This window comes from Lithobates pipiens, unplaced genomic scaffold, assembly GCF_037356315.1.
Source record: "Lithobates pipiens isolate NorthernLeopardFrog02 unplaced genomic scaffold, aLitPip1_a1.2 Scaffold_27, whole genome shotgun sequence".
NCBI classification, from domain to species: Eukaryota; Metazoa; Chordata; class Amphibia; order Anura; family Ranidae; genus Lithobates; species Lithobates pipiens.
The window spans coordinates 83098222-83118468 of NW_027507788.1; the positions used below are offsets into that span (position 1 = coordinate 83098222).

Consider the following 20247-nt stretch of genomic DNA (forward strand, 5'->3'; position numbering starts at 1 on the left):
TGCTTGCAACTGAGGCGAATCCATCTCTACTCCCATTGCCTCCGATTTTCCATAGTTTATTCTAAAGTTGGATATTTTCCCATATTCTCGTAGCTCCATTAGTAAAGATGGGAGAGATGTAATTGGGGACGTTACAAAAAAGATCAAATCATCTGCATAAGCTGCCAACTTCTGATCCTCATTTTTTATTTTTACCCCCCTGATATCCACATTGGCACGTATTTTCCTTAAAAAAGGTTCTATTGTCAAAATGAATATCAGGGGTGAGAGGGGACATCCCTGGCGTGTTCCATTTAAAATGGAGAATGGCTCTGATAATCTGTCATTCACTTTCACCCTAGCACTTGGTTTTGAATATAAGTTTAGGATCCATCTCAGCATCCCCTCCCCCAGGCCTATATGTTGTAGTACTGCTTTTAAGAATATCCAATCCACCCGATCAAACGCTTTTTCTGCATCCGCAGATACTATCACCATTGACTTATGCAATTTTTGTACCAGGTAAATTGTGTTCACCACTCGTTGCGTATTTTCTCTTCCTTCTCTCCCTGGGACGAATCCCACTTGATCTGGGTGTATTAGTTCCGGTATCAAATTTATCAATCTCATGGCTAATATTTTTGTGAACAATTTAAGGTCCACATTCAACAACGAAATAGGTCGGTAGCTGGGACACTGAGAGGGATCCTTTCCTTCTTTCGGTATTACTGTTATATGCGCCAGTAACGTTTCTGTTGGAATTTGCTTCCCTTCCCGTATTGAATTATAGGCTTCCACGAATCTCGGAGCCAATTTCTCCGCGAACATTCTATAATATGACAAAGTAAATCCATCTGGACCTGGTGATTTACCTAATTTCAATATTTTTAATGCTTTTGCAACTTCCTCTAGAGTGATTGGTACATCTATTTCTCTGGCCATTTCCTCTGTTATTTTTGGCATTTCTGTCCTTTCAATATATTCTCTAGCGATCTCTCCTTTTTTTAACTCCTCTGCCAACGTAGGCTTCTTTTCCAACTGATATAGCTTCTCATAGTATTCTTTGAATACCTGAGCAATTTTCTCCGATGTATTAACCATTTCATCTCTCTGTGTCTTAATTTGTGTAATTGAATTCCTAGTTGTGCTTTCTCTGAGGGCGTTTGCCAACAGTCTCCCTGGTTTATTCCCAAATTCATAGAATCTCCGTTTCCCTCGAGTTAGCTTTGCTTTCGCTTTATCTATTAATTGGAGATTTAATTTTTCACGCAGACCCTCTAATTTCTGTTCTACTAATTGTGCTTGTGATTTTTTATGTACTGTTTCTAGTTCCCTAATCTCTTTAAGCAAGTTATCAATCGTTTCATTCATTCTGCGTTTTCTATGTGCTCCCATGGATATAAATATTCCTCTCATGACACATTTATGTGCTTCCCATATACAAAAAGGTGTTGTTTCTCCTACTTTATTTGTTGCAAAAAAAACATCCAGTTCTTGTTCTAATTTTACCTTATATTCATTATCCTTTAGTAATGTTTCATTTAACTTCCATTGCCATTCCCTTGGTTCAGCTTCCCCTAATTCAATCACACAACTCGTCGGGGCGTGGTCTGATAGTGTAAATAGGCCAATTGAGGCTTCCACTAGGGATGTAATCACATTCTGGGAGATTAAAATATAGTCAATTCTAGAGTAAGATTTATATTTTGCCGAGAAAAAAGTATAATCTCTGCTCTGTGTGTGAACAGCCCTCCAGCTGTCGATCAGCTGCAGTTCTTGCATCATTCTCTTTACTTTCCTTAATTTGACATAAGATAGATGAGACGAGCCTTTTGATGTGTCTTTTATTGGATCCAAAGCCATATTTAGGTCGCCTCCTAACACTAATATTCCCTCTTTATGTTGTTGAATAATCTGTAAATAGATTTCTAGAGAGGTTACTTGGTTTTCATTTGGCAGATATATATTTACCAATGTCACTTTTTGGCAGCCCAATGTACCTTTTACTATCAGGAGGCGACCTTCCTCATCCATGTATACCCCTTGTTCCTTCCATGGTGTCTGTCTTGCTATTAAAATAGATACCCCACAGGATTTCGAGTTCTGTGAGGTGCTATGATATACCCAGGGGAAATAGTGACCTTTACTCCAAGGGATCCTATCCTTTTTAAAATGAGTTTCCTGTAAGAAAACTATTTGAGATTTAAATCTTTTCAACTCCATTATTAATCGTGTACGTTTCTCTGGGGTGTTTAGTCCCTTAACATTGTATGATGTGAAACTTATTTTAGTCATTTTTATTGTCAGTTCGGGGGGGGGGGGGAGGGAAAAAGAGAGGAGACGAAAAATAAATAAATATATAAAAATAAAACCCAATCCACGCCCCAAAACTACCCCTTCTTTCAGATAAATGAGAGACAGATACTATATCCGGAGCTGTCCCCCAAGAAAAAAAAAACCAGACGTTGCAGAATCAGAGGAGATAAAGTGTTATTTATTATTGGCCTTGGGGTAATTGCTTTGACATTATTTTTTGGTTGACTAATGATTTGATTTGGTATATTTTCTATATTTTTGGTTAAGCTCTATTGGCAGATAGCATGTCTAATTGTATTTCTTTTCTTTTTTTAACGCACAATAAAAAAATTGCATAGAATAATACTGGGCTGTGCGTTTTACTTCAAATTACAGTTTGGGAGTAGGCAGGTACATTAAAAAAAAATACAATGTAAATTTGACAAGGAACACCAACATAGTTGTATCTTTGATCTTAAAAACTACGGGATAATGGTGTTGTGGTAACTTGTCCCAAAAAAAAAAAAAAAAAAAAAGCATAATTGTATTTTTTTAAATGTAACATTGACAGGGGACACCAACATAGTTATATCTTTGCTCTTAAAAACAACGGGATAATGATGTTGTGGTTACTTGCCCAAAAAAAAAAAAAAAAAAGATAATAATATTATTCTTGATATCACAAAAAAAAAAAGTCTTTGCAAATGTGTTTGCAATAACTTCATCAGTATCATCAGAAAAGCAGCTTCATTATTATCCCATTAAAGAAGAGAATTGTGCGCTGCATTTCAAGATTTCATAATTTGCCACGTCATGAATGTTAATTCTCCAGCTAGTTTACAAGACCGACCGCTTCTGGCTCGTCCTTGCTTCCGATCATGCGTGTTTGTACTTTGGACTTTTGTCCGACAGACTTGTGTACACACGCTCGGAACATCCAACAGCAGACATTTGTTTGCGGTAAATTTTAAAACCTGCCATCCAACATTTGTCCACGAAAAATCTGATGACAATTGTCCGATGGAGCATACACATGGTTGAATTTACCGCCAACAGCCTATCGTCACACATTTCCAGTCAGAAAGACCGGGTTCAGAGTATTTTCTGAATGTACACAAGTCCGTCTGACAAAAGTCCAAAGTATAAACACGCATGCTCGGAAGGACGAGCCAGAAGCGGTCAGTCATAATGGAGAACATTAACATTCCTGAAGTAGAAAATTATGAAATCTGGAAATGCAGCGACAATTCTCTTCTTCTTTAATGGGATAATAATGAAGCTGCTTTTCTGGTGATACTGATGGAGTTGTTGCAAACAAATTTTCAAAGGCTTTTTTTTTCTAGTGATATCAAGAACAATATTGTTATGCTTTTTTTTTTCTTTTTTTTTTTTTTTTTTTGGGGCAAGTTACCACAATACCATTATCCTCTAGTTTTTAAGATCAAAGATACAACTATGTTGGTGTTCCTTGTCAAATTTACATTGTATTTTTTTTTTAAATGTAGCTGCCTACTCCCAAACTGTCATTTAAAGTAAAACACATAGCCAAGTATTATTCTACACAATTTTTTTTACTGTGCATTAAAAAAAATAAAAATAAAATTAGAAATGCTATCTGCCAATAGAACTTAACCAAAAACTACATTCTATGCATCCAAAAATATAGAAAATATACCAAATCAAATCATTATTATTCGACCAAAAAAATTATGTCAAAGCGATAACTCCAAGGCCAATAATAATTAATAGGTTATCTCCTCTGATTCCGCAACATGTCTGGTTGACGAACGACCGCTCAGAAATGAACTGAAAAGCGTGAAATGAAAAGCACGAATCAACACTCACCAAACTTCTACTAACACAAAATTATCAGAAGGAGCCCAAAGGGTGGCGCTAAAGAGCTGAAAAAACACATAGTATGTCACTACGTTCGTGTTTGTTGGCCAACAATTGTGTGCTGTGTGTATGCAAGACAAGTTTGGGCCAACGCCCTTCGGACAAAAGTCCACGGTTTTGTTGGCCAACAATCCGATCGTGTGTACCAGGCTTTAAAGTGACTGTAAACGATCACCTTGTAAAACAACACATTCAGTTTTAAATAGAAATGAAAGGCAAAACATGTTTGCATAGATATATAAAAAAAAAGGGTATTGATAATGTTTTTCTTTTTTAATAAGTGATCACATTCCCTCTGTTCTCAGCTGCATAAGGGCTGGGGCAGGAGAAGCAGCAGTACACTGAGCTTCTCAGTGAAAGGCTGTGCAGGGGAGCTGTGTCATGACAAGCCTGAGCATTGGAGGAGAGCAGGCTGAGTTCCCAGTAGAGCTAGAGAACTGACAACATAGTGCTCGCATGCCTAGTGTAGTCAGTTTTTAATAGGAAAGCAGAGGGACTGGCAGGAACACCAGTGATTTTACACAAAGGAGACTATAGAAAGAGAACAGGATTTTTTTCATACAAGTACGTGGTACAGCCGGCACATAATAGGGATATGAAATGTTGGGGTAACAAATACTTTAAGGCAAGTGCCATACAAACAGGTATTAAATTCTAAGGTGGCAGATTCAGTTACGTGCAAGGATAGACCTGTTTGCATCTGGCATATGTGGAGTGAATCTAATTAGCCTGAACCAGCAACAGTGCTAAGATATGGGTAGACTTCAAGAGCAATATTTGTTGTCCATTTTCCCCACATTCTGCCCGCATGCATTTTTGAGATTGTATCCATTCAGGAGAGGTAGACAGCGTCGAACGTATACGTTTACTAGGTAAACAATTAATTCCTATTCCAGTTAGGTAAGCAGGGAGAGATGGCAAGAGAGGCAGAAGAGTAATTGATCCCATGGGCTGATACATTATGGCTGTGCAGGCCTCCGTCACGGCAACCAATGCATAGAAATTGCTTTCTAACACCAGATACGTGTGTCTTATGCCTCGTACACACAATGAGAATATCGGACGAATGATTGTTTGCTTTTTTCTTTTTTTTTTTTGCATGGTATTCTCATATCTTGAATAAAGAGGTTGCTTAGCCTCTTGCTTACTGGGCACTTAAACCCCCCTCCTGCCCAGACCAATTTTCAGCTTTCAGCGCTGTTACATATTGAATGACAATTGAGCGGTCATGCTACACTGTACTCAAATTAACTTTTTATAATTTTTTTCCACACAAATGGAGCTTTCTTTTGGTGGTATTTAATCACCGCTGGGCTTTTTATTTTTTACAAAAAACAAAATACCAAAAATTTTGAAAAAAATAATGTTTTTTACTTTTTTTTCTGTCAGTAAATTTGTTTTTTTTTTAGAAAAAAAAATCATGTTTCATAGTTTGTTATAAAATTTTGCAAACGGGTAATTTTTCTCCTTCATTGATATTCACTGATGAGGCTGCACTGATGGGCACAGATCAGGCAGCACTCATAGGCACAGAAAAGGCGACACTGATAGGAACAGATAAGATGGCACTGATAAGATGGCACTGATGGGTACTGATAGGTGGTATTGATAGGCAGCACTGGTAATGATACACTGATTGGTGATTTATAGGCGGCAATGTGGGCACTGATAGGTGATGCTGGTGACACCTCCACGATCGGGACCGATGTCCCTCTCGCAGCCGCCAGGGATCAGAGGAAAAATAGCCGATTACCAACTCTGTTTATATCACATGATCAGCTGTCATTGGCTGACAAATTTGTGTTGTATTAGTGCCTATAAAGTCCATAAGTCCCTATAGTCTCGGTGTTCTGCATTGGCTGACAGCTGATCACATGGTAAGGGATCAGGATCGACCTCTTACTCCGATCTGTGATCAGACGTGTCTCATAGAGTCGCTGATCACAGAGAGTGCCCAGGCCGCTCAAGCACGGGAGGACGTCCAGGGACACCCTCCCAGCAAACTAAGTTTGCGCTGTAGCGGTCTTTCGGCTATAGCGCGGGCGGCAAGTAGTTAAGTTACGAAAAATTCTTGTACAACAGAATACAACTTAGGAAGAGATGTAATGTGTTGTATTGTAATGTATTCTGTCATTTTCTGAGCATGAATGGTCTTGGTTTTTCAAATTTTTTCGGAACGAATGCTATACTGATCAACCGCATTACGTCCAGCGTACGGCGCTATACTTCAGCACAATGGCACGGCTGCGCAAATGGGCGTACTTGTACCATACCTCCCAACATTTTGAGAAGGAGGGACACCTACTAGCAAACGTATGTAGGCATAGGACATGCCCCCAGCCACGCCCCTTAAAGGGGACATAACAAAAAAAGGTTAATCAAATCCACAAGTGCTTTTTTTTAACCACTAAATATTTGCTTTTAAAATTGACAAATGCAGCAATTTAGAATTTGGATGAAAGGTTTAACACTGGGAAACACTTTCTGATAAAAAGTGCATTTTAAATACAACTATATAGATCAGACCAAAATGAAGGACAAATGAGGAGGAAAGGGGGACAGATGGACATTGCTCCAAATTGAGGACAGTGCCTCGAAATCAGGGACAGTTGGGAACTATGTCTGTACGCCCCCTTTAAATTGTGGGCTAGTGGGCGCGTGCGTGCTGCCAGTGGCGCGTGCATGCCGCCAGTGGCGCGTGCCGCCAGTGGCCCGCAATCGTGAGACGGAGAGGCAGAAAGGGGAGATGCCTATGTTAACAGTGATCGGGAGCAGTGATCTCTGTCATGTTCCAGTGAGCCCACCCCCCCTACCGTTAGAACACACTTAGGGAACACATTTAACCCCTTGATTTGCCCCCTAGTGTTTAACCCCTTCCCTGCCGGTGACATTTACACAGTAATCAGTGCATTTTTATAGCACTGATTGCTGTTTAAATGTCACTGGTCCCAAAATAGTGTCAAAAGTGTCCGCTCTGTCCGCCGCAATGTCGCAGTCATGATAAAAATTGCAGATCACCACCATTACTGATAAAAAAATAATAATAAAAAATGCCATAAATCTATCCCCTATTTTGTAGATGCTATAACTTTTGCCCAAACCAATCAATATACACTTATTGCGCTTTTATTTTATTTATTTTTTACCAAAAATATGTAGAAGAATACATATCGGCCTCAACTGAGGAAGAAATCAGTTTTTTTATATATTTTTTGGGGGGTATTTATTATGGCAAAAGGTAAAAAAATATAGCTTTTTTTTTAAAAAAATTGTCACTCTTTGTTTATAGCACAAAAAATAAAAAACGCAGAGGTGATCAAATACCATCAAAAGAAAGCTCTATTTGTGGAAAAAAAGGGCATCAATCTTGTTTGGGTGCAATGTCGCACGACTGCGCAATTGTCAGTTAAAGCAACGCAGTGTCGTATTGCAAAAAATGCTCTGGTCAGGAAGGGTGTTAATCCATCCGGGGCTGAAGTGGTTAAACGAATATCATACGTTCAGATATTGAGCAAGAAAAATGTTCATGTTTCTCCCTTTGGATAAATTTGCATTAACTGTCGTTAGTGATGTGTACTAATGATCAGATTGTCATACAATCGATTAGAAAGCTGTATTTTTTGCCACGCTCCTTAACTGCTTGCCACCCGCTCACGGTAGATTTACTACGAGCGGGCGGCACGGCCAGGCACTGCAAAGTACCCATACCTTTTAATTTTGATGATTATGGCTTACAGCTAGTGAAAACCCAAAATTCAGTATCTCAGAAAATTAGATTATTACATAAAACCAATAAAAAAAAAAAAGATTTTTAATACAGAAATACTAGCTTACTGAAAAGTATGTCTATGTACAGTATAGTATGCACTTAATACTTGGTCAGGGGTCCCTTTGCATGAATTACTGCATCATTGCGGCGTGGCATGGCGGCAATCAGCATGTGGCACTGCTGAGGTGTTATGGAAGCCCAGGTTTCTTTGATAGTTGCTCTCTCGTCTGCACTGTTGGGGTGGTACTTTTGGCAGTGAGGACAAGTGCCAAGTCCTGCTGGAAAATGAAATCAGCTTTTCCATAAAGCTGATCAGCAGAGGGAAGCATGAAGTGAAATATAGAAAAAGGAAAAGCACTCACAATGCCACATCCGTATATATAAAGGGGAACATAGGGGAAGGATACCAAAATAGGTACCCACAGGTCAGACTTTTAAGGCATGGAAACAATGAGAAAATAGCAAAAAAAAATTTTATTGAAAAAAGTACATAGTATAGTAACAGTGTTCAAACAATTAAAAATCATATAGAATTAAATAATTTGTACATTGAGCGCTTGTGTGTCGCATCTACGTGTTTCGCCGTAAGGCTTCCTCAGGACACGGAAAAGGTTCAAAGACATAACAAAAAAGAGCAGGATAAATCTCCCTATCTGAAATGAGATATATTCAAATTCAAATTCAAACAAAGCATATATATATATATATATATATATATATATATATATATATATATATATATATATATATATATATAGAAAGCTTTGCATTGTATGTTGTATTAAATAGCATGTGCTCAACTATCCAGGAGATAGAGAAGAGACAAGGGGACACACAGAGCCATAAGTGGTAAAAATACCTTAAGATGGGCTATGCCTCAAGTACAAATATCCAACGGCCGGAACAATCCCAAATATGTAGAAATTGTCTATCAAGCTGTAGTAGGGTAAACAGCACGCAACAAGTTCTAATAGATAATATGAAAAGCAAAAAGTTTGTAAATAAAATGTATATATTTTTTAAAGACCAATGTCACGAAATGTAGATCTGTGAGAATACCTACCACTAAATGTAATTACAAAGTTGCTTATAACAGGGGCAGATAAAGTCTCATATCAAAGTATAACATCAAAGAGAAAGTCCTAAACCAGGGGTGCCCAACCAGTGGCCCGGGTGCCACATATGACCCGCAGAGCCTTCTGATGTGGCCCGTGACCTCCTGCTCTGGGATAGAATAGAAAGAAGTCTGTTATTAAAGGCCAGTTTGTTACTAAAATCACAGTGTATATATGGGCATATATTTTCTGCAGTGGTTACTGGGCTGCTTTCAAACTGATGCGCATGTGCAGAGCAGTTTACCTGCACTGAGCCATAGACTTCTATTATTACCTGCGAGTTTGGGGAGCTTTCTGAATGTGAACCAAACTTGCAGAATACAATAGAAGTCTATTGCAAACTCCAGGAAAGCCAAAGGTACACTGCGTTGCATGCGTGGTGCGGGTAAACTGCAGCGCATCAGTGTGAAAGCAGCCTTGGACCCCTTTTACACAGTCAGTCCGACAGTCTGACCAATTGGACCCTTCATTCACCTCTAAGTAGTGGCAGACATAAACTGACTTGTGTTCTACCTCCAATACGATCCACCAAAAAGTATTGTGGGCTGCGTCCATTTCTGCTCTGCAAATGCAGAGTGGACACAGACATGCCATCCACCCACTCCGCTCATTGTGGCCTGCGACCGGTTACCAAGTCGCTTAAGTGGCCCCCGCTTTTCAAAAGGTTGGGCACTTCTGTCCTAAACAATCCAGGTTCCCATCCATACACCATTTATAAAGCTTCACAGACGCTGATAGTATATAGTGTATCCCAACCAGCATAGAAAGCAGCTGAAGACAAGCATCACCGATAGAGAACAAACAATAGAGAAACAATAGCGATAGTAACCGTACTGACAAGGAGTGTTATCAAAGATACACATTATAGCCAAGGGGGTGAAGGTACTTACATATGTTCTGAGACGCACAGGTATACCCCGGGAGACAGCCCGCTGCTGTACACAAAGCTGAGGCTCAAGCGCAGGCTACGTATCGTGAAAGAGCGTATCCCCACACCCATATGAGGCGGTATCATATGACGCCAACACAAAGGAGCATCGTGAGAGACAAAATGAATTGTGGGGATTGTAGGCAGCGCGACGAGCAGTCTGCGCTCGATTCACACATGCGTGCCAGGAACAAAAAGACACAAGGAATTGAGTTGTAGCCAAGATACATAAAGAAACCTATTGGTACCATAGTATTGATGCGCCCAAACATAGAGCAAAGAAAACAAGGGGAAAAAAAAAAAGGATCAATAAAATCTCTGACAAGTCAGCGGACGCCTAGTCACTGCAAAGTACCCATGGATAGAAAGCACAGGCTAGATAAAAACAAATGAACACTAGAAAAGACCAATACATATACATTTGTAAACCTTGCTTTCATTGTTCAGAGGTGTAGTAAATAATACATTTGGTCATAAAGCCAGAAAAAGTAATAAATGTGAAATACATTACTGTATATTATGTCGTATCTCATTAGTCCATTTGTGGAATCCTATACTTATTGGATTCTAATCACTGTGGATAAATCAGAAACAACGGGTAATTTCAAATATTGTAATGAACATAATTAGTTCAAGGGAGGAGAGAAACATATGAAAAAAACAGACGAAGAGAGAAAGAAGAACAAAGAGAAAGAAAAAAAGAAAGGGTGGAAAAAGAGGGAGAAGTCTAAATGTAGTGTAGCACTGACCCCCGAAGGAGCTGCTGGTGTTATTGGGCTTACCGCTACCTTCTTGACCTCTTCTCCGTCTAGGGCTTCCTGTGGTAGATGTCACAAAGAAATGTGAAAACTGACACTGAATCTTCTTTTGGGTTATTTATTTGAACCAGAAACAGAGTCTTTAGACATGGGTAGAGGGTTAGTATTAAGCTCAGGTACTTTAGACTGCTAAAATGCAAAGTCTCTTATAGGAAAAATCCAGAACATAGCAGCCGTTTCACAGCTGGATTTCACAACCCCTAGATAGACGACCTCTCACTAGGCCTAGTAGCCAGTAGGGTGTTAAGCAAAGTTTCTGCCACAGTGTAGGATATTTGAGGAAAAGTCTCTGCCACAGACTTTAGCGTTACTGAGGGACATAGACAAATTTAAAGAGCTATCATACGGTACCAGTATCTCTCAGCCAATCCGGCGATACCGTATGAGTGTAGATCCATGTAGTGTCCTTCAACTAAGCCTCCAGGCTCCTTCAGAGAAGCCAGCCTTGAGCACGGCCTTCTCCTGAAGAGTCCTCCCCTGGGGTTTCTCCAGTTGCAGGGCCTCTCCTTTGGATGAGACGGCACCGGACCACCTTTGGATCAATAGGCCCCGAAACTTGAAATGCATACCCCAGGCCAGGAGGGCCATGGGGGCTGGTCAGGAGGATCAGAACCACACAGACAGAAAATATTCTCTGCAACAGAGCAGAACCCCAAAAAACATGTGATGTCAGTACCCTAAATACCACCTCCCAGAATGCACAGCAGGAGAACACTCCCACTGGGCTGGTTTTGAAAGAACAGTGGCATTCAATACACCCAACTAGACTGCATTCTCAACCTTGCCGTTCTCAACATTTCCAAAGAGAAATCACATCAAAGGGGGTGCAGACCTTGCCACTTTTCTCATTAGAGCCCTGCAAGTACAGCAGCTGATTGATGATTATAAAATCACTCCCATTCACATTCACTTTGTACATGAACACAGACAAAGAAACAGCTAGTTCTTCAGACTAACAAAAGGTAGAACTCTGCAACAAAGTTTGTTAAAAAATGTACATTGATCACCCAGAGGGGAAAGTTTTTTCTCAACAAAAGTGGAGTTACTCTTTAACCACTTGCCTACTGGGCACTTTTACCTCCTTCCTGCCCACCCCAGTTTTAAGCATTCCATGCTGTCACTCCTTGAATGACAATTGCGCTGTCGTGTAACACTTTTTTTGAAAAAAGACGACAAAGTTTGAAAAAAATACGTTTTTCTTTGTTTCTGTTAGTAAATTTTGTAAATAAGTAATGTTTCTCCTTCACTGATGTGCGCTGATGAGGTAGCACTGATGGGCACTGATGAGGCGACACTGAAGGGAATTGATTATGTGGCACTGATGCTCAGTTTTTGAGAACTCACTCACTAAAGAGAGAGTGGGTGATGAAGACTCTCTATCACAGGGAATCAATGTGTAAAAGTTCATATGTGACACAGGGCTGTTGATGTTCTTAGATAAGCTGACTATAGACGGCTGCCGGCCCATGAACGGCTAGAAGTAACTCTGTAGGAGGCAAAGACAGAAGTGCAACATTAATAGGACATTTTATTCCATATAAGACAACTGGTAACTCACAAGATGTATGAGATGTCAGCGCATGTGGGGTTAATAATGTAGTTCATCCAGTGGCGTATCGTGGGGGGGTGCAGGGGGTGCCGTGGCCTCAGGCATGACATTTAGGGGGGCGCCAGTATTGGTCACTACTGGCTGCCTCCTCCTAATTTTAACTTCCTGTGTCCCCCACGCTCCGGCCACCATGTTCAGTGTCTGGCCGGTGCCCTGCTGGCATATGGGGGTCATGTGAGGTGTAGGGCTGACCTGTCTGAGATCGCTCCTGAAGTCCCGCCTCCCCACATGACCCCCATACGCCCAATCACAGTGCGCCGGGCCGGACAATGAACATGGCAGCTAGAGTGCGTGGGAGAGAAGCAAAACTGAGCCGCTGCTGTCTTCTCCTATCTCCGGACCGATTGTAGGCAAGTCAGTGTAGTGTAGTACAGTGTGGAGCTCAGTGTAGTGTAGTGTAGTATAGTGGTCATTGTAGTATAGTATAGTGGTCAGTATAGTATAGTATAGTATAGTATAGTGGTCAGTATAGTATAGTATAGTATAGTATAGTGGTCAGTGTGGTATAGTATAGTATAGTGGTCAGTGTGGTATAGTATAGTGGTCAGTGTAGTATAGTATAGTGTAGTATAGTGGTCAGTGTAGTATAGTATAGTGGTCAGTGTAGTATAGTATAGTGGTCAGTGTGGTATAGTGGTCAGTGTGGTATAGTGGTCAGTGTGGTATAGTATAGTGGTTAGTGTAGTATAGTATAGTGGTCAGTGTAGTGTAGTATAGTATAGTGGTCAGTGGAGTGTAGTATAGTATAGTGGTCAGTGTGGTATAGTGTAGTATAGTGGTCAGTGTAGTATGGTATAGTGGTCAGTGTAGTATGGTATAGTGGTCAGTGTAGTTTAGTATTAGTTTAGTATAGTATAGTCAGGGTAGAATAGTCAGTGCAGTATAGTATAGTGGTCAGTGTAGTGTAGTATAGTCAGGGTAGAATAGTGGTCAGTGTAGTGTAGTATAGTGGTCAGTGTAGTATAGTATAGTGGTCAGTGTAGTATAGTAGTCAGTGTAGTGTAGTATAGTATAGTGGTCAGTGTAGTGTAGTATAGTATAGTGGTCAGTGTAGTATAGTATAGTATAGTGGTCAGGATAGTATAGTGGTCAGTGTAGTGTAGTGTAGTATAGTATAGTGGTCAGTGTAGTGTAGTATAGTATAGTGGTCAGGATAGTATAGTTGTCAGTGTAGTGTAGTGTAGTATAGTGGTCAGTGTAGTATAGTATAGTATAGTGGTCAGTGTAGTGTAGTATAGTCAGGGTAGAATAGTGGTCAGTGTAGTGTAGTATAGTGGTCAGTGTAGTGTAGTATAGTATAGTATAGTATAGTGGTCAGTGTAGTGTAGTATAGTGGTCAGTGTAGTATAGTATAGTATAGTGGTCAGGATAGTATAGTGGTCAGTGTAGTGTAGTGTAGTATAGTTTAGTGGTCAGTGTAGTATAGTATAGTGGTCAGTGTAGTATAGTATAGTATAGTATAGTGGTCAGGATAGTATAGTGGTCAGTGTAGTGTAGTGTAGTATGTAGTATCGTATAGTGGTCAGTGTAGTGTAGTATAGTATAGTGGTCAGTGTAGTATAGTATAGTATAGTGGTCAGGATAGTATAGTTGTCAGTGTAGTGTAGTGTAGTGTAGTATAGTGGTCAGTGTAGTATAGTATAGTGGTCAGTGTAGTGTAGTATAGTATAGTCAGGGTAGAATAGTGGTCAGTGTAGTATAGTATAGTGGTCAGTGTAGTGTAGTATAGTATAGTGGTCAGTGTAGTATAGTATAGTATAGTGGTCAGGATAGTATAGTGGTCAGTGTAGTATAGTATAGTATAGTGGTCAGGATAGTATAGTGGTCAGTGTAGTTTAGTGTAGTATAGTATAGTGGTCAGTGTAGTGTAGTATAGTGTAGTATAGTGGTCAGGATAGTATAGTGGTCAGTGTAGTTTAGTGTAGTATAGTATAGTGGTCAGTGTAGTGTAGTATAGTGTAGTATAGTGGTCAGGATAGTATAGTGGCCAGTGTAGTGTAGTATAGTGGTCAGTGTAGTATAGTATAGTGGTCAGTGTAGTATAGTGTAGTATAGTATAGTATAGTGGTCAGTGCAGTGTAGTATGACATCTCATACATCTTGTGAGTTACCAATTGTCCTATATGGAATATAATTGTCTTATATGGAATATGCGGTTTTTATTAAAAAATGAAAATGACTGAATAAAAAAAAAAGCTAATAGCTGATCACATGGTAAGGGGCCGGGATGGGATCGGATCGGTGATCACCCGAGTCTCAGTGACTCGATGATCACAGTGCGCTCCCCGCATGTCCTGCAAGGCGCGCACAGGGAGTGTGCACAGCCGAGGACGTCCTATGATGGCCTCCCAGAAATTGAGGTCCGCGCTGTAGCCGTCATTCGGCTATGGCCCGGACCTCAAGTGGTTAAAGTGGTTGTAAAGGCAGAAGGATTTTTACTGCATTTAGTTAAACCTTCTGCATGCACACAGCCCCCCTATATACTTACCTCCGATCTTAATCCAGCAATGTTCAGCAGCAGCGGGAGCCAATGGCTGTCAATCACAGTCAGCGGTGAGGGAGCTGGGCTTGGGAGCGAGCATGCACGAGTGCCCCCATAGCAGGGGGCTTGTTATGGGGGCCTTCGGTGGGTGGGAGGAGCCAAGAGCGCCAGCAGAGGACACTAGAAGGGGAAGATCGGGGCTGCTCTGTTCAAAACCATTACACAGACCAGGTAAATGTAACATGTTTGTTATTTTAATTTAAAAAAAAAAAAGCTTTACAATCACTTTAAATTTGTTAAGTCATTTTTTTTTTGTGTGCTAATCTTGTAGACAAAGAGCTAAACATTAAACGAGTTTCCTTGAACTGCAATGTTCGTTATCACAGAAGGAAGTAGGTTGCCACACCCAGAATGCCACTGTCTCATAGTTCAGCTTACCTGTCACAGGTTGACTCACACACCTCTCTACCTTATACTGGCAGGTAATTATAGAACTCTCTCTAGCTGCATAGAGGGAACCAGTAACATTGTAGAAGACGCTCACAGTGAAGGAAACAGGAAGGCAGCCTAGTACTGCAGGTGAGTTCACTTATATCTTCTTCTCTTTTGCACTTAGGTCTATCATCCATCAATCCAGGGAATAACTGATTGTCTTCCAGGAACAGCAAGAATTATTCTTTTTTCCCTGCTGAAGCAAATTGGAGTCATAGGGGTTTTTTTATTTGCCTTTCCCCAGAACAACATCTAGATATAAAATTCTGTATATGCAGGTTTTCTATTTTTCTTTTTTTTTGGTTGAATTAGATGGACTTTTTTCAAACAGACTAACTATGTAAGTAGCTATGTAACTAAATTGCTCATAATCATTGGGTGACAGGTTTAGAAAACAAAACGTACAACAGAATTAGTGATATGTATTTGAATATTGTTAAAGGAAACGCTAATCTTTAAACTAGGAGATTATGGGCTATTCATCCATGAGATAACATGGAGACCGATATATATGTTTTATTAGATAGTATTATATTGTAGATAAGGAAAGAATTGCAGCCTGTGAGTCGTTAACAATGGATTATTGAGAGACATTCATTCATATCTTTATAAGTGAGCCTCTAAGATTAAGCCCTTGTACACACAGTCGGACATTCCGAAGGGAAATGTCCGATCGGACCATGTTGTAGGATAATCCAACCATGTGTGGGCTCCATCTGACTTTTTCCGTCAGAATGTCCGACCAACAAAGTTTGAAAGCTGGATATAAAATTTTCCGACAACACAATCCAATCGGACTTTGTCTGATCGTTTCTAGAGGATACCGATCGGACAAAGTGCCACGCATGCTCAGATCAAATTACGAGACCAAAGCTATTGGCTACTAGCCTGAACGTAGTCCCATCATAACAAACAAACGTCATCAGGTTCCAAAATATCGGATTTTGTCCGTTCGTGTGCATGCAACACCAGTTTCAGACAAAATCCGTCAGAAAAAATCTGATGGATTTTGTGGTCGGAATGTCCGCCCGTGTGTACAAGGGCTAAGGGTGGCTGGGCATCCTCTAGTACTCTCCCCTATACAGTAAAACCTTGGCTTGCGAGCATAATTCGTTCCAGAAACATGCTTGTAATTCAAGGCACTCATTATAAAATCTATTTCCTCATAAGAAATATAGGAAACTCAGACGATTCATTCCACAGCCATGTTTATTGTTATCCTTCAGTTTTTAATCCATATAAAAAGATTATAAGCAATGTGATAGGTTGTGGAACCATAAAATGTCCATCCACAAATACAGCCTCCACAAGGGGATTAGAAGCAAAACCCATCAGGAGCTCCAGAGTATAAAAGAGAAGAGAGGCGCCTCTAAGTGTAGCAATATGGTTACATTTAATGAAGGTACAATATTTAGCAACTCACATGGTTGATGATTAACCACTTGCCTACCAGGCACTAACAACCCCTTCCTGCCCAAGCCATTTTTCAGCTTGCATTGTTGTCGCAATTTGAATGACAATTGAGCGGTCGTGCTTCACTGTACCCAGACAAATGTTTTATCATTTTCTTCACACAAATGGAGCTTTCTTTTGGTGGTATTTGATCACTACTGGGTTTTTTATTTTTTACAAAAAAGAAAGACCAAAAATTTGGGGGGAAAAAAGGCTTTTTTACTCTTTTTCTGTCAGTAAATTTTTCATCTTCACTGATATGCGCTTATGAGGCGGCACTGATAGGCTTAACTGGTGGGCACTGATGAAGCGGCACTTATGGGCACTCATGAGGTGGCACTGATGAGGAGACACTAATATGCCACACTTATGGGCACTGATATGTGGCACTGATGGGCACTGTTAGGCGGCAGTGGTGGGCACTGATAGGCAGTACTGGTGGGCACGGATGGGTGGCATGGATATGCGGTAAAGATGGGCATTGATGGGTGGCACTGATGGGCAACACTGATGGGCATTGATGGGCAGCACTGATAGGCAGCACTGATTGCCAACACTGACTGGCATGGCTAATGGGCACTGATTTGTGCCACTTGTGGGCACTGGTGAGCACTGATTACTGCCACTGGTGGGCACTGTATGCTGACACTGGAGGGGACTGTATTGTTACACTTTATTTCTTTATTGTAATCAGGACACTGATGATCAGTGCCCTGATTACATCCCAAGATGTCCCCTTGTGAGGAGATGCCGCTGATTGGCTCTCCTCTCCTCACACTCTGTCAGTGTGAGGCGAGGAGAGCCGATTACCGTGTTTACATGTGACCAACTGTGATTGGACACAGCCAATCACATGGTTAAAGAGCCGCGAACTCGACTCTTTACACAGATCGGGGTCGCGCCGTGTCCTAGCAACACATCGCTGCCTCGATCGCCGTGCTGCGTGCAAGAGCGCCTGTTCTGGGCCGCTGTCATATGAGGGCATCCCAGAACAAGAGCTGCACTGCCCTGCTGTCATTTGACAGTGTGTGGGTGGCAAGCAGTTAAAAGAGGCACAGATAAGTATGCAGGCATCCAAGGTAAAGCTGTCCACATAGACCGTCCTCTGTACCGCCGACTCCCAAAGCTGTCAGTTTTCAATTGTGACCGGGAAGATTACCCTGCAGTAGAGTGATCTGAAAGCGAGGCTTGAAGTGCTCATGGAGGGCAGCGTGGAACGGATGACGTCTATGGCAGTGCGGGGGATGGTCTATGTGGACCGCTTTACCCCGGATGCCTGCATACTTAGATGTACCTGTTTTAATCATCAACCATGTGAGTTGTTAAATGTTGTACCTTCATTAAACGTAACCATATTGCTACACTTAGAGGCACCTCTCTTCTCTTTTATACTCAGTTGTGACAAGACGCTACTTGTATATCAAGACATCACTTGTTTATCAAGTCAAAATGTATAGAAAAAAAATGTTTCCTTGCAAAACACTCTCAGACCAAGTTAGGCCTGGTTCACACCTATGCATTTTTTTTTGTGCGTTTTCAGTTTTGCAGAAACACACTACAGACAATTTTAACATGTCTTCCTATGGATGTAATTCACATTTGTGCATTTTATGGAAAGGGCCAGGGACTTTTTTTCAGTTTTTTGGTTCCGTAGACTTTAATGGATCAAAAGCGTGTATTGAAAAATGCAAAATGCATCTGCAATATGCAAACTGCAACCTGCATAGGTGTGAATCCGGCCTAACTCTCAATCCAAGGTTTTGGGGTTTTACAGTATATAGCATTTCTTTTACCTCATCTATCATACACTGTATATAGAGTGCTGTGATCATCAGGCAGGTGTGTGGTGGCTACTTGTTGCTCTGATTTCCCTGATGTTGATTTTACTAAATTTGTTATCTGAACGCTTTCTTCTTTAGGGCCCCTTTACAGCTCTGTGCTTTTTAATTGCGCCCAAAAGTTATGTTGCAATGTACTTGATTTCTTTTTAAATTCTGCTCGATGCAGCACATGGTTGAACAAATCTATACATACATTTCAATGCATAGAACTGCTCCACTGTAAAATGCATGCAATAAATACACGTTGGGAAAAGGGGTATAAGTACCCCAGCGCTGACAGCCTGAATAAATACAAAAAGTGCAACTGTAGTGCATACAAAATGAAGTGCAAAATGAATACAAAAAATAAGCATCATGGGTGGCACAGTGGTGTAGTGGTTAGCACTCTCACCTAGCAGTAAAAAGGGTCACTGGTTCGAATCCCAACCACGACACTACCTGCCTGGAGTTTGCATGTTCTCCCTGTGCCTGCGTGGGTTTCCTCCAGTTTCCTCCCACAGTCCAAAGACATGCAGGTAGGTTAATTGGCTTCTATCCAAAATTGGCCCTAGTATATTAGTATTAGTATTAGTATTAGTATTAGTATTAGTATTAGTATTAGTATATTAGGGGCGGCACAGTTGTGTAGTGGTTAGCACTCTCACCTAGCAGTAAGAAGGGTCGCTGGTTCAAATCCCAACCACGACACTACCTGCCTGGAGTTTGCATGTTCTCCCTGTGCCTGCGTGGGTTTCCTCCGGGTACTCCGGTTTCCTCCCACAATCCAAAGACATGTAGGTAGGTTAATTGGCTTCTGTCCAAAATTGGCCCTAGTATATGAATGGGGACCTTGGATTGTGGGCCCCTTGAGGGTAGGGACCAATGTGAGTGTGCAATGTACAGGGATGGGGTCTATTGTAGACACTCACTCAGGTTGAACTGGATGGACTGGTGTCTTTATTCAACCTTACTAACTATGAAACTATGAAACTATATGAATAGGGACCTTGGATTGTGGGCTTGTTGAAGGTAGGGACCGATGTGAGTGTGTAATGTACAGGGATAGGGACAATTATAGACACTCACTCTGGTTTAACTGGATGGACTGGTGTCTTTATTCAACCTTACTAACTATGTAACTATCCAGTGAAAACACATGCAAATATGTATAAACTTCTAGTTGGAAGGTTCCTTTCACAGGTGCTGCTGTGCTAGAAATAGTGGAAATCAATATTAAGCATATGACCAGTGAAAAAAACATATGAGGTGCATACGGGATCCACCCCCCCCCCCCATAGTTGAACTTGCCAGATCCAATGGACCCCCAAGCAGTACTGCATTACGGGTCAGGTAGGCTTAGTATGCTGTGCGAGGCGATGAAAACGCCAACTCCAGGGTGTGATCCTCCCTGGTGCGTTTTCAGGAACAAACATATGGAGAAAGAGCCAGCATAGTAAAGTATGTCTTGTTTAATTCATTAAAATCAATCTTTACAAAGTTGCAATCATAAAATCAATCTTTACAGGGTTCCAAGGTGGAGGGCAAATGGATGAACATCAATTACCGGTCCATTAATCAATAGGTTCTCTCAC

At 40.9% G+C, this 20247-nt stretch overlaps 1 protein-coding gene across 9 annotated transcripts in view; it reads left to right on the forward strand.

The window, feature by feature from the left end:
- Positions 1-20247, forward strand: part of LOC143933945 (galactoside alpha-(1,2)-fucosyltransferase 2-like) — a 299455-nt gene that overhangs the window by 247394 nt on the left and 31814 nt on the right. For 3 of the 9 annotated variants that reach the window (XM_077457132.1, XM_077457130.1, XM_077457131.1), the window contains exon 3: positions 15374-15470. The exons of 3 other annotated variants lie outside the window; for them this stretch is intronic. The gene's annotated coding sequence lies outside the window, so the exon portion shown is untranslated. Of the gene's footprint in view, positions 1-15316; positions 15471-20247 lie in introns of those variants that run through there. 3 more of the 9 variants (XM_077457129.1, XM_077457133.1, XM_077457139.1) reach the window with 3 other exon arrangements.